The 15,024-nt window shown below is 50.2% G+C and overlaps 2 protein-coding genes across 10 annotated transcripts in view; one reads left to right on the forward strand and one right to left on the reverse strand.

Moving 5' to 3' along the window:
* The window catches only part of TK2 (thymidine kinase 2), a 1,024,677-nt gene that overhangs the window by 954,923 nt on the left and 54,730 nt on the right, over nt 1–15,024 (reverse strand). The window lies entirely within an intron of this gene.
* CTCF (CCCTC-binding factor) overlaps nt 14,201–15,024 on the forward strand; it is a 65,415-nt gene continuing 64,591 nt past the window's right edge. For all 9 annotated transcript variants that reach the window (XR_014804919.1, XM_084958401.1, XM_084958403.1 and 6 more), the window contains exon 1: nt 14,201–14,396. The gene's annotated coding sequence lies outside the window, so the exon portion shown is untranslated. The remainder of the gene's footprint in view (nt 14,397–15,024) is intronic.

The raw sequence follows: 15,024 nt of genomic DNA on the forward strand, positions 1-15,024 counted from the left end.
AGGAAAAGGTGTGTGGGTGGCTGGTGCTTTTGGCCACCAGGGGGCAGCAGAACCCCGTGAGGAAATGCCAGGCTTCTGGGTCTTGGCTTCAGCCTTGGCAGCTTCCTATGGCCAGGGCTGAGCACAAGAAGCTCCTAGAGCACTGGGTGGTTGAGAGGAGATTCTTGTAGAGGGGAAGAGCTGGGGCCTGGGAGGGAGATGACCAGGTGGCTGCCTTGTGACTCTAAACAGTAAGCTCTCCCTCTCCCTCAGCTACCTCTTTGTAATGACAAATCTGACTGAACCCTACAGCCTCCCACAGCCAGTAGACCTGGGCTGTTTCAGGAAAGAGGGCTCCCGTGAGTTTCTTAACCCCAGAAGGTTAAGAGTTCAGTGAGAGGAACCTGAGGGTGAGGTGGCAGGGCTTCAGGAGGACAGACGTGTTCCACGGAGGGCTTGACGGAGGCCTGTACTCAAGGCTGGAGGAACAGGTCTTCCATCCTTCCCCTCTCCCTCTGGAGCTTCACTATCCAGGGGCAGAGGAGCAGGGCCTTCCCTACTCCCTCAGCCCGCTCTGGTGTCCCAGTACCTGTGGCTGTAGCACAGCAGTGTGACACCCTGGGGAGAGTGTATGCCCGCACTCAGGAAGAGCCAATGAAGTGTCAACAGTTCTCCCCTCAGGGGTGACCCAGATCCCCAGAGAGCCCTGCCCCCCTGTGTTTTTGAGCTGTGTATGAAATAGTTTGGCTGGGCCTTTAACCACCTGCTGGGGAAGCCAAGCTGAGCAGGGGAAAAAAAAAAAAAAAAAAAAAAAAACCGGCAACAGGAAGGCGCACAGGAAACACCTGTGTGTGGATGCAGGTGGTTCACCCCGGTTGGGCGGGGGAGGGGGCAGGCAGCAGCCCCTCAGCACATCAGCACAGCCCTGTGCTCCCTCTGTAACCATGAAGGGTGGCATGGGAGGGGTGGTGCAGCTCAATTTTTTGAGTGATCGGCTGGGGTGGTAGGGGGTGGGGAAGGCAAACAAGTAATAGAGACCAAGCCAGCACCCAAAGCTAGCCATGGCCTGGACTTGACCCAGGGGCCTCTGCTGCAGGGTTGCAGTCCCAGAACCACTCCTAGGAGCCCCTCAGACCTGAGGCCCCACAAGAGGCTCACTGGTAGAGCAGGACTGTTGTCTACTGGCATCCAATGTGTGGCCTGTGTGGCCTGTGTGGCAGGGAAAGAGGAAGTGAACACTGGCTGACCAGGTCCTGGGAAAGTGCAGGCAGGGATGGCTGGGTCAGCACGAGCTCACCGCTCAATCCACAGGAGAGGTCAGGGCCTAGGCAAGAAATGTAGGATGGAAAAATATCCCAGCCAGGGGTCAAGTGGGACTGTCACTGGAAATTTGAGTGGCTCTGCACCTCTGCTTTCCGATTCTGGGAAGGGATAGGGCATCTAACTCTGTCCTCTACAAGAAGAGTCCTGAGTCCAGAACCTAGGATCCAGCTCTAGCCGAGGGTGGATGTGAGGGTCAGCGTGGGCAGGAGCTGGAAGCAGGGTGCTGTGAAGTACAGCTGAATGACAGTCAAGGCCAAGATAAAAAGAGCCTCAGGGCTTTGTCCCATCAAGCCTACTTAGCTCAGAGCAGTATGGATCTGCCCCAGGGCAGCCACTCAGCCCCTCTCCATCAGTGACTTGAATCCAGGCTGGATGGCCTCCTGCCCCTCCGGGCCCAGGTCCAGGTCTGTGATGGTGGAGGGCAGGGAGAGCCCTCATCCTCCCGGCCCCCCTGTATGCCCTGCCCTCCTCCACACACACAGCCTCACAGGTGCCTCCCATGGGTCTTTCCACAGGGCAGAGCTGCTCCCAGCAGGCCTCCTTCCTCCTACCCTGCTGTCACCCGGGTTCGGAGAGGCACTCACTCTCACTCCTGCGACTCTGGACGATTGAGAGTCTACTGCCTCAGGTGCTGGGAGGTTGAGGACACCATCAGGAGTCAAAGGCACCAGGGCAGGGAAAGCCTGAGCCCAGCTATCCTGTGGAACCTATGCCAGCCTCTGTGAGGGGACAGAAGGAAGTAGGCCTCCAAGGTCTGTGACACTCTGAGAAGCGTCCCATCAATCAAGTCCATCAAGGCCACAGCAGTGCTTTGGCCACCATTGTTAGGGCTCTCCCCAGAGGAAACTAAGGAGTGTGCCCTGTAAAAAAAGGGGGCCAGGCAGAGGTAGTCCAGGATAGTTTATTGCGTTGGTGGCCACTGGAGGTTCCCCTCACTCCCCTCCTCTCCTTTGCCCTCTTCCAACCTTACCATTCCTCCAGTCTCTCATTCTTCTTCCCCATGTATTCAGAGCTGCAGAGAACCAAAAAAAGAAGAAAGGAAAAAAAAAAAGGCATGTTGGTAAAGGCAAAGAAGCAGATGGGTTGGCACGTGGGAAGGGAGCCGCTTCTTTGTCTCACCCACAGAGTGGGGGTGCCTTCCTTGTGTGCTTCTGCCTAGCGTACGGGTATAATTTGCTGAACCCTTGGCGTTTGACATGCTCCCCCAACCCCCAACAGCCCTGGAGTGCTCTCTTCAGGCCATCCCTCACATGTGGACAGAAAGCTCTTGGCTTAGCTGCCAGACCTGGCTCTTCTGGGCATAGGTAACATAGAAGGGTGAGCTTGGGAAGGATTCCTAGGCCTATACAAACTGCTAAGTGAGACCATCTATCATTTGGAAAATAAGACTGTCACTGACCTTGTTTCAGAAGGCTGCAATGGGGTCAGTTTGAGTGATGTCCATGGTCAAGTCTCACTTATCTCTGAAGATACTCAGGGTGTATGGATCCTCAGTAAATGCTGACATGGAGCAGCTGAATAAGCAGATGAATTGCCGTGCTAACACCTACATTTCTAGCTAGCTCCTCTGAATATCCTTACGACTTTCTCCTCTACCTCCTCCTCAAGCATCCTCTAACAAACATCACTCCACAGGCTTCCATTCTAGGCCCATTTCTCCTGTCTCTTGGAACACACTCTCTGAACCACCTCATCCATTGCTCTGGCTTCCATCTGTATGCCGAGGCTGTGTGCCAAGGATTCACACAGCTCTCACCTTAGCAGCAGACCCCCAGAGCCAACTGCTGACTGGCCACCTTTAGAATGGCATGCTCCAAATCAAACTTATCTCCTGTTTCTCCTTCATGGCTCCTGGGGTTACCAACTGCCCAGGTACTCAACCCATATAACTGGGCCTTATCCTAGACTCTTTCCCCTGTCCCCTCCTCCCAACCATCAGAATCTTCTCAGTTAAATGCCCTAAATATTTCTAAATTCTGTCTGCTTCTCTTTATCCCCATGGGCATCACTAAGTTTTAGGATATATTGACTTCTCACTTAAACACTAGAACTGCCCCCCTCCCTGTCTTCTTCCATCCATTCTCCAAGGTGCAATATGATTGCTAAAAGCATAAACCCACCGCTACAGTTTCTCTTAGGGAAAATTCCAGCTCCCTCAATGTGGTTCATAAAAATTTTAAGTGTGTTCCTCTCTCCAGTCTCACTCTTGTCACCTAACTTCTCAGGAAAGTTGGGAGTGAGCTTGCTGGCGTACCAGCACCTGAGAGACTGTGTCCCAGGCAGAGCTGTGCTGTGTGGGGGAGGAGGCCAGTATAGCCAGACAGTGGCCCCTGCAGCCTGGAGCTGATAAGCAGAGACCTCTGTGAGTGCCTGAGCCAGCCCCAACCACGCTCAGCATCTTTATTTATTTTAACTATTTCTTCAACATTCCACTTTTTTTTTTTTTTTTTTTTTTTAATGGCCGCACCCATGGCATATGGAAGTTCCTGGACTAGGGACTGAATCTGAGCCGCAGGTGCGGCAGAGCCAGATCCTTTAACCCACTGTGCTGGGCCGGGGATAGAAACCGAGCCTCTACAGTCAGATTCTTAACCAACTGCACCACAGTAGGAACCCCAACATTCGACATTTGATGGTGCAGATACCTCCTTCTTCCTTCAGTGTAAATATTCTAATACAAATATTTTTATTAATTGCCCCCCGCCAAAAAACAACAAAAAACCAAAAAGCACAATAAAAAAATTGGACCTTACCAAACCACCTGTAGGGCTTGCTTGCCCCTCTGGTACACTCTTCCACCCTGTGTCTTGCCTTGGTAATGCCTGATGGGTCACCCGATAGGCTTCAACCTAGACATCACACATTTCTTCAGGAACCTTCCCTTCCACTATGCTCCTGTCACCAGGGGTGTAGTACTAGGGGAATCACACCTGATAGCAATTGCTCATTTATTTAGTACCCTCCAGCATATACATTAAATACATCTGTAAGTACTTGCTGACTATTCCACTAGGTAATAGGCACCACCCAACCTGGGAAAGATGATTGGTGCCTTCCCCGTAGAGCCTAGTCCAAGCTTTTGTTTTGTTTGTCCTTTTATAGCCACACCTATGGCATATGGAAGTTCCCAGGCTAGGGGTTGAGTCAGAGCTGCAGCTATGGCCTATGCCTCAGCCACAGCAACGCCCAGATCTGAGCCACATCTACACTGTAGCTTATGGAGTTCCTGTAGTGGCACAGCGGAAACGAATCTGACTAGGAACCATGAGGGTGCGGGTTCGATCCCTGGCCTCGCTCAGTGGGTTGAGGATCTGGTGTTGCTGTGAGCTGTGGTGTAGGTTGCAGATTCAGTTCAGATTTGGCGTTGCTGTGGCTATGGTGTAGGCTAGCAGCTACAGCTCTGATTCGACCCCTAGCCTGGGAACCTCGATATGCCGCAGGTGCAGCCCTAAAAGGACAAAAGACCAAAAATAAATAAATCAACTGCAGCTTGTGTTAAGCTTAATCCACTGAGCAAGGCCAAGGGTTGAATCTACATCTTCACGGACACTTTGTGGGGTTCTTAACCCACTGAGCCACAAGAGGAACTCCTTGTTTTGTTTTTAAATGGCTTTATTGAGATTTAGTCCATGGACTATGCAATTCACCCATTTAAGATGTAAAATTTGGGAGTTCCTGGGTGGCACAGTGGGTTAAGGATTTTGCGATGTCATTGCTATGGCTTGTATTACCGCTGTGGCGCAGGTAAGATCCCTGGCCCAGGAACTTCTGCATACTGCATGTATATGGCCAAAAATAAATAAATAAAATGTACAATTTAGTGGCTTTTAGTATATTTACAAAGTTCATCACCACAATCAGTTTTAAAGTTTTCATCAACCCCAAAAGAAACTTCGCACTCCTTAGGTATCATCGCTGGGGCCTCTGCATCCCCTTCCCTTCCCCATCACCCAGCCCCTGAGGTAACCACCAATCTAGTGTAACCACAGATCCTATAGATTTGCCTATTCTGGATATTTCTTATGTGAATCAGGTTAGGTCTTCCCCATCTTACCCAGTTCTGAGATTCTTCTAAGAACTTCCCTGGAGATTCAAATTCAGAGATCAGAGAATCTGGTGGGTTCCCCCCCCCCCCCCCCCCCCCGCTTTTTAGGGCCGCACCTGCAGCATATGGAAGTTCCCAGGCTAGGGGTTTGAATCGGCGCCACAGCTGCTGGACCACAGCACAACCACAGCCACGTGAGATCCGAGCCATGTCTTCCACCTACACCACAGCTCACAGCAACTCCGAATCCCCAACCCACTGAGTGAGGCCAGGGATTGAACCTGCACCCTCATGGATCCTAGTCGGGTTCGTTAACCAATGAGCTACAAAGGGAACTCTGGAATCTGTATTTTTAACATGGGGTCTTCTCTAAAGAGTCAATTCTCTATTTAATCAGACTGCATCTGCCTTTACTGTCTCCAGCAACCAAGGCCAAATGTATAGTAGTTGTCAACAAATAGCTTTTGATGACTACCTCTAAAACTTAACACAATCAAGCATTTTGAGTATGGCGAGTCCCCTTGTGGCTTGGCAGGTTGGGGACAATATAGGCAGGGAGGAGTGAGATCAGACTAGTAGAGGAGGCAAATTGAATCCACAGAGGCCAAAGGTGGCAATTAGAAAGGGGCTTGTGGAGTGGCTGAAGAGTTTGGGATTTATTACCTCTAGGGTACTGGAGAGTCATCCATGGGCTTGAAGCAGGGGAATTATGAGATCACATCTGGGCTGTGCAGTTGTGTAGGGGGAGGAGGCAGGAAGCAGTGAAGAGTCTAAAGATGTGGTCAGAAGTGATAGTGCCTGAGCCAGGTTGGAGGCAGTGGGGATAGAGAGATTAGAGTGAAGAGATATCCCAAAGGCAGAATGGACAATTTAGAGATTGATGGGATGTGGGAGATGAGAGAATGAAGCCCAGGTTTCTGGCCTTTGTGGTGGATGGATGATGGTATCTTTCACTGACAAGGGGGAGTCCTAGAGAAGCAAACTGAGAGTAACAAGGCTCATAAGGGTGGCCTGGGAGCCATCCAGAAGACAGTGTCCAGAAAGAAGCTGGATATGTTGACCCGGGGCAAGAAGAAAAGGGTGTAGGAGTTCCCGTCATGGTGCAGCAGAAACGAATCCGACTAGGAACCATGAGGTTGTGGGTTTGATCCCCCGCCTCGCTCCGTGGGTTAAGGATCCGGCATTGCCATGAGCTGTGGTGTAGGTTGCAGACGAGGCTTGGATCTGGCGTTGCTGTGGCTTTGGCATAGGCCGGTGGCTGCAGCTCTGATTAGACCCCTAGCCTGGGAACCTCCATATGCTGTGGGTGCAGCCCTAAAAAGACAAAAGGCAAAAAAAAAAAAAGGGTGTAGGCTAGAAGCTAAAGCTTGAGAGTCATCCTTGCTTTACTGTGAAATCTTATGTGACTACAGTGATGTGCAGTGACCACTCTGTAACTTTCATACTGGTAGTCTATACCTTTTACTGGCTTCTCCATCCTGACTTCTACCTACTAATGTTCATCAAGTTTAGAGGCTGTAGACTAATATGAGACAAAATGTAAGGCACTTGAGAGCTAGGGATATCATTTCTCTCCAGTATTACTTAGCCTTGAGCATAAACCTAGGCATTGAGCAGTTATTAGGGCTTACTTATAGATTAATAAGGCATGACTCCAAATAATCTCTGCTGCTTTCCGAGTGTCTGAAATCCACCATCAAAGTCCTTCCTTTAGGTTAACACAGTAGTGTCCAACTTGCATTAGAGGCAGAAACTACACCCCCACTCCCCAACAAATTGGAGAAGGGGGAGAGAATGAGTAGAGGCCCGGAGTCTGCCTGATGGACCGCCCCCCCCTTCTCTTTCCTTTCCCAAGCAGCCCCTAAGCTAAAGCATCATATCTAGAAGATTCCTATAAATAATGGAAATGTTACCTAACAGAGTGAGGAGCCCTAAGCACCCAGCGAAAGAACAGGAAGAGAGAGAGTGGGGCTAGGTGGAAGATTTGAGTACTCACCTTGGCTTTTTTCTTTTCTTTTTTTTTTTTTTGGCTGAGCCCACAGAAATTCCCAGGCCAGGGACCAAACCCACACTATAGCAGTGACCCCAGTCACAGCACTGACAACAACAGATCCTTAACCACTAGGCCACTGAGGAACTCCTTCGTCATGATTTTGCCAACAAGTTACTGGACGACTCTGAGCAAGTCACTTCACTTCTAGAGTTCAAGATAAAACTGTGGCTCGCTCTTCAAAAAGAACTGTGAACACCAACTGAAAGGGCAAGCATGAAGGTGTTTTTGCAAAGTGAAAAATGTGAGTGAGATTGATTATTAAAGGATGGTCAATGCATATCTGAAAAATGCAGGTAAGATCACACAGAACAAAAGTAATCTACTTCTTGGAGTTCCCGTCGTGGCGCAGTGGTTAACGAATCCGACTAGGAACCATGAGGTTGCAGGTTCGATCCCTGGCCTTGCTCAGTGGGTTAACGATCCGGCGTTGCTGTGAGCTGTGGTGTAGGTTGCAGAAATGGCTTGGATCTGGTGTTGCTGTGGCTCTGGCGTAGGCCAGTGGCCATGGCTCCAATTAGACCCCTAGCCTGGGAACCTTCATATGCCGTGGAAGCGGCCCTAGAAAAGGCAAAAAGACCAAAAAAACAAAGCAATCTACTTCCCAAATATTACATGTATGCCTAGGCGAAGTCCTTTAGACTTTAAAAAGCAGTAGTTTGAGCTGAGAGATAAAAAAATAGAGTTTTGGGAGTTCCCTGGTGGTCGAGTAATCGTAAGAATCCAGCGTTATCACTGCTGCGGCACAGGTTCAGTCCCTGATCTGGGAGCTTCTGCAGGACGAAGGCATGGGAAATAAATAAATAAATACATAGGGTTTTTACAGGGGCCTAAAGAAAGACATCAGTAAGGAAAATCCTGTGGTCTGGGTAGAAGATGATGCAGAAAGGCAGGTCTTTAAAAATTTAGGAGAAAGTGGTTGGCCTTGACAGTTGACATTAAATTTTCCAAATATAACATTTAGTATCACTACATCCTAGTTCAAAAGCGTGGGATGACTTGCTGACCCAACACTCTTGTCCCCTTTTTTTTTTTTTTTTTTTTTTTGTCTTTTTCTAGGGCTGCACACTCAGCATATGGAGGTTCGCAGGCTAAGGGTCCAGCTGGAGCTACAGCCGCTGGCCTACGCCAGAGCCAAAGCAACGCCAGATCCCAGCCGAATCTGCGAGCTACACCACAGCTCACGGCAATGCCAGATCCTTAACCCACTGAGCGAGGCCACAACCTCATGGTTTCTAGTCAGATTCGTTTCTGCTGCACCACTATCAGAACTCCTCATCCCTTTTCATACTCCCGATTGTGGCTCTTCACCTTATATGCCTCTGCATTGATTGTTAATGCCTTCGCATCCTGTAACAACCAGGTGAAATGAGTTACTCCTAGGGAATGATTTGCTCTTTTATCTATGAATCCATTTCTTCTCATGATAGCAGTTAATGCATTAAGGAGTTCCTGTTGTGGCTCATCGTTAACAAATCCGGCTAGTATCCATGAGGATGTGGGTTCAATCCCTGGCTCTGCTCAGTGGGTTAAGGATCCAGCGTTGCCATGAGCTGTGGTGTAGGTCACAGACGCAGCTCAGACCTGTTGTTGCTGTGGTGTAGGCCAGCAGCTGCAGATCCAATTCAATCCCTAGCCTAGGAACTTCCTTACACCCCAGGTGCAGCCCCTAAAAAGACAAACAAACAAAACAGGAATTCCCATCATGGCGCAGAGAAAACATAACCATGAGGTTCGATCACTGGCTTCGCTCAGTGGGTTCAGCATCCAGTGTTGCCGTGGCTGTGGCGTAGGCCAGCAACTATAGCTGATTAGACCGCAGCCTGGGAAACTCCATATGCTGCAGGTGTGGCCCTAAAAAGCAAGTAATAATAATAATAACAATGCGTTGTTTTTTTGGTTTTGCTTTTTTTTTTCTAACCATTCTGACCATTAAACTCGAGAAACACATCTTGGATCACCTTTGTATCCTCTAGTGCCTAGACAGGGAGCCGAACACAGCAGGTATTCAATAAAGATCTGCTAAATTGGGTTATGTCACACATGTCCTCAGTAGATACAGAGGCAATGGGAGTATTCAGGTGTAGCTCTAGGTTTTACCCTCAAAGTGGGTGGGAAGAGTCTTGCTTATTGTTAACTTAGAAAATTAGCACATTTCTCCTCAATTTGTTGATTCTCTTGCTTAATGAGTCCCCCCCTCCCCGGCAAAAAAACACCTAAATCAAAATTATTGCAAGCTTTACATGGGGGCAACAGTGAGAACTAAAGGAGATCTTGGTTCTCCTGAGAACTATAGTACAAAGTACACTTTTCTCCCAGGCCAAGGAAAGTCTGGTCAGTAATTCTATTAATTCTATTAATGAATCTAATCAACTGACCATCAGAAGGTGGATTTGGGAGTGAGGGTAGGTAACAAGGAGCATAAAAATAAAAGAAACAGCAAATTCCCTTGTGGGTTAAAGATTGGGCATTGCTGCACAGGTTGGATTCCTGGCCCAGGAACTTCCACATGCCGTGGATGCAGCCAAAAAAAAAAAAAGCAAAAAAGAAAAAGAGGAGTTCTCGTAGTGGCTCAGTGGTTAGCTAATCTGACTAGGAACCATGAGGTTGTGGGTTCGATCCCTGGCCTTGCTCTGTGGGTTAAAAGATCCGGCATTGCCGTGAGCTGTGGTGTGGATCACAGACGCGGCTCGGATTCTGCGTTGCTGTGGCTGTGGCGTAGGCCAGTGGCTACAGCTCCGATTCGACCCCTAGCCTGGGAGTGGCCCAAGAAATGGCAAAAAGACAAAAAAAAAAACTGGGGACATGTGAAGTTGGGGCAAATTATGGGCAAGGAGATACCAAAAAAACCCAAAAACAAACAAACAAACAAAAAAAGAATAAGAAAGATAAAATAGTGATAGTTTACATTTTTGGTATGATTACTGGTGCCTATAACTATGCCTAAAGTTTTACTTGCAGTTTCTCATTCAATCCTTACCACTTTGAGAAATACAATTATCATCCTATTTTATAGAGATGGTAAGACTCCTTATTAGCTGTGTGATCTTGGGTGAATTACTGGGTAACAACTCAACTGCAGATTTCTTCTCTATAAAATAGGATGATGATTGTATTTCTCAAAGTGGTAAGGACAGTCTTACTCCAGCATCCAGAGAGGGTGCTATTAAACATTTGACATATAAATTACATCTTAATCTAATTAACTGCTCACCAAAGCTTTCTAGTAATACAGCTTCCCAGGAGGCTCTCCTATGGAGAGAGAACATGCCTTTTGCTAGCATGTGAGCACCAGTCCACTTCCCAGTTAGTAAAAATGTCACTCTGCTTATCAATCAAGCTGCTGTGAAGCTGACAAGTCCCTAAGGAAGCTGAAAGGCACCCTCAAAGCTGAGGGCCAGATCTTGGAAAGTGGTAACTTCACCAGTGCCATGTGGAAAGCTGACAGCCTTGTCCCCTGAACTCCTGTGGACTGCAAACCTGAGACGATCAATGGGAAGAGCCCTTTCCTAAATCACTGGGTGGTTTTAAATCACCCCAGTTCTCATTGGTGAGATAATCCTGGATAGTACTGCAGGGAACAAACCTGTCCTTATTTTTATCATTCCACCTGTTCCACATGCTCTCATCATATTACTTTTCCTTCTTGGTTTGTTTCTGTCCAGCCTGAAACATTCTATCCTTTTCTGTACCTTAGTCTTTGGGGCTAATTCCGCAAAGGGGGACATATCACCATTTCCTACAAAAAGAACATGTTTTCTTTTGTTCCTTCCTAGTGTTCCTCATCATTTTCTTAGCCGTATCAAACCAGCACATAGGATCTTTGTCTTCAGAGTGCAGGCTCTACGGCCCACTGGACCCCAATCCTGGCTTCTAACTAATGTCTCAGAGGTCATATAGTTGTAATTATAGTTGATATTATAAATATAGTAGTCTTAGTCCGTTAGGACTGCTATAACAAAATACCACTGACTGGGTGGCTTATAAACAGCAGCTATTTACTGCTCACAGTTTTGGAGGCTGGAAATCTGAGGTCAAGGCATCAACATGGTCATTTTTTTTTTTTTAAACATGGTCATATTCTGGTGAAGGCCCTTTTCCTGGTTCATAATTGGTGCCTTCGTGCTGTATCCTCACATGGTGGAAGGGGCTGAGGATCTCTACAAAGCCTCTTTTTTTTTTTTTTGCGGGAGGGCATCTGAGGCATGTGGAAGTTCCCAGGGGTTGAATTGGAGCTGTAGCTGCCAGCCTATGCCACAGCCACAGCAACATCATATCCGGGTTGTGTCTGTGACCTATACCCCAGTTCACAGCAACGCTGGATCCTTAACCAGATGAGTGGGGCCAGAGACTGAACCCATGGCCTTATGGATACTAATTGGGTTTGCATTACCTGAGCCACAATGGGAACTCCAGAAACTAAGAATTTAAATGCAAGTGAGTTTTGTTTCTAGTACATAGTTCCTAAGTATACAGGAGGTGTTTGGAGTAGAGGGTGAAAGAAAAATGCAAATATTCTAGAGGTGTCTGGTAATTCCTCTAAGTTCATCTTTTCTTTCTTTTTCTTTTTGGCCATGCCCTCATGGCATGCAGAAGTTCCCAGGCCAGGGATGCAACCCTGGACACAGCAGTGACCAAGCCACAGCAGTGACAATGCCAAATCCTTAACACACTGAGCCACCGGGGAACTCCCTAAGTTTGCCCTTTCTTTCTGCTTCAGTCCTCAGGTTGATAAGAGACAACTGGAATCACTTAGTTTCTAGAAAAAGGAGTCCCATGAAAATTTCCAAATACTTCTAAAATAGTCACATAAAGCAAGTACCTGAGATTAGAAATCAGAAAACTTGGATCCTGGTACTGAGAAACCAAATTATCCCTTTTCTTCATGTCTGTACCCAAACAGCTGAATGTTGCTGGAGAAAAACCACACACTGGGCCAAGTGGTTTAACTTTAAACTCATGATCACAAACTTTAAATGGGCACTGATTTCACCAAGACAGTCCTCCTAGGAAAAGTGCAAGCTTGTTTTCTCTCTCCCCTGTATTTGCATCCATCTTCACCTTTGTTATCCTAATTACCACAGTAGAAGCATCCTGTTCCTATCGGGTCAGTCTGCCCAGTTTCCTTATACCGTTCCATGGATCTCATCCTGATTTAAGTCAAGCGAGCCCTTCACTCTCCTGTATCACTTCCAATAGCAAATAAAGATGCTCTAGAACCCTTTGGTTTTTTTTTTTTTTTTTTTTTTTTTGGCTTTTTGGCTTTTTGGGGCCACACCTGTGCCACATGGAGGTTCCCAGGCTAGGGGTCCAATCAGACTGTAGCAGTCGGCCTACACCACAGCCACAGCAATGCAGGATCTGAGCCACATCTTCGACCTACACCACAGCCCACAGCAGCGCTGGATCCGAGCCTTGTCTGCAGCCTAAACCACAGCTCACAGCAATGCCCTATCCTTAACCCACTGAGCGAGGCCAGGGATCAAACCCCTAGTTGTTTGTTAATCCCTGAGCCACAAGAGGAACTCCAGCTTATGCAGTTTTAAAACATCTGACTTAGTTGCCAGCACCTGGAGATTTTACACACACACACGCACACGCACAGACACAGACACACACACAAACATCCAGATTTTCTTTAAAAAAACAAAGCAAAAACAAACCCAGATCTGTCAACATTGGGTTAGCATTCTCATAATGGAACAATCAGCTCAATGGAGAAGTGTCCCCTAGATGCTGGGTCCGTTTGTTCCCCGAGATCTAAGGTAAGGAAGTAAAGAATATAGTCCTGAGTTGGATTCCCTTATGGGAACCAAAGCTCTCCTCCCTGAACCATCAGAACATCTTCCAGTCGGTCTTTAGTGAACTTTATTGTCAACTGGCTAGACTCCGCAGGTGCATAGTAAGGGTGGGAGGGCGACCGCATGGTGAGGGGCTGAAGGACTCCGCCCACAGAGAGCGTAATAGTTCTCGGGCAAAGATAAGAAATATACGTTTTAAAACACAGATTTACACCGCGCCAAATACAAAAAGCGCTTTCGGCAAAACACTGCTAGGATCGTGTTAAAGCATAAAGTCTGGCCTTCCGTCGGCCTCTCCGGGATGAAGTGGCCTGGGCACCTAAGAAGCCCTAGCCCTCTTCTGTGATACCCCGTATTAGGAGCCCTCTTGAAGGGCGGAGAGATCCCCAAAGCCACTGGGCAAGGACTGCCCTGCTCGCCGTGACTCGCGGGCGTTGGATCGTTTCTGAGGAGCTGGGAGTGAGAGGGGATCCGCCCGGCCTTAGCGGGTGGCGGGTAGCAGTGCCGCGCTCCTCTCGGAGGGCGGGTCCCGACCGGCTAGGGCGGAGACTGGGGCCGCGCCCCGCCCAAGAGCCGCCTCAGCCCCACAGCCTAGTCCCGCGCGCGCTTCCTCCAAACACCCTCCCTCCCACCCCCGCCCTTACTGATTCAGGGCGGGAGACCGCAGCTAAGGAACCAGGTCAACAGGACCGGGTTCCTGGACCGCCCAGAGGCGACGGCACCTACTCAGGAAGCCCCACCCCGCGGGTGCCCGGACATCGGGTGCCCTCAGAGCCCACGCGGGACGAGTCGAGAGCGCGTGCGGCGTGACGCGACCCGCAGCGCGTCCCGTGACGCCATCGCGCCCGCTTTTGAAAGTTGGCGCCCGGGGCTGCCTCCCATGCTGCCCTGCGCCAACCCCTCCCCTCACCTTTCCTCCCCCGCCCTCCACTAGTCGCCCGGCCGGCCCCCCCCCAACCCGTCCCTTCCCTTATCAGCACCCGCGGCCCCGGCAGCGCCGACGCAGGCGCACTGCACCGCGCCGCCGCCATTTTGTGTCCGAGCCTGTGGAGCGATTAAACCGTGCGCGGAGCTGCTTCTTTGGCGGCAGCGGCGGCGGCGGCAGCCCGTGCGGGTGCGCGGAGCTGGCTAGAGACGCCGGGTGGCCGGAGCGGTGGAGCGGCGGCGGAGCGAGCGCTGCGGGGGGTGTGGCGCGGAGGTAAGGGGGCCCCGGGTGGAGGAGGTTTCGCGGGCCGCCTCTAGGTGTCACGATGGGGCCGCTCCGGTCGGCGCTGGCTGCAGCCCGGCGCCAGCGCCGCCGCCGGGGGGTGTTTGTCTCCCTCTACCGTCCCTGCTGCGGCGCGGCCGCCGCCATTGCCCGTCGCCGCCGCGGCCCGGCCGGCTCCCCCCCACCCCCCGCACTCCTCCCGCCCGCTAGGCCTCCCTCTTGACGACGCGCTAGGCCTCTGGCGGCGGCGGCTACAGAGGCCCGCGCGCTGGCGACTCCATTTTCCTTCCTTTGTCTCTGCCCTCGAGGCCGGCTCTTGGCCCGGTGGATCTCCCCGGCCGTGGCCCGCCCTCTGCCCTCCGCCCCTCCCGCGTCGGGTGGCCCCAGCCGAGAGGCGATCTCCGCTCCCCGGCTTCCGCACCGCTTCGCTCTAGAGCCCAGGCCCCCAGTAACCGCGCGTGTAGCCGGGTCTCCGTTTAGTATGGTTGTCGGGCCCTTGCCAGCGCCTCTTGGGCTGCGTATTCTCCAGCCCACCTGGTCCCTGGCACTTACCCGCGCCTTGCGAGTGTCCCCCGCCGCCTGGCTGCTCGGCGGTCGCTCCCAGTCCGCACGTCGCCGC

The sequence above is a fragment of the Sus scrofa genome, chromosome 6 (genome assembly GCF_054392235.1).
Source record: "Sus scrofa isolate SSC_HxYL_T2T_F1_AM1 chromosome 6, Sscrofa_HxYL_maternal_Yorkshire_Landrace_v2.0, whole genome shotgun sequence".
Lineage (NCBI taxonomy): Eukaryota > Metazoa > Chordata > Mammalia > Artiodactyla > Suidae > Sus > Sus scrofa.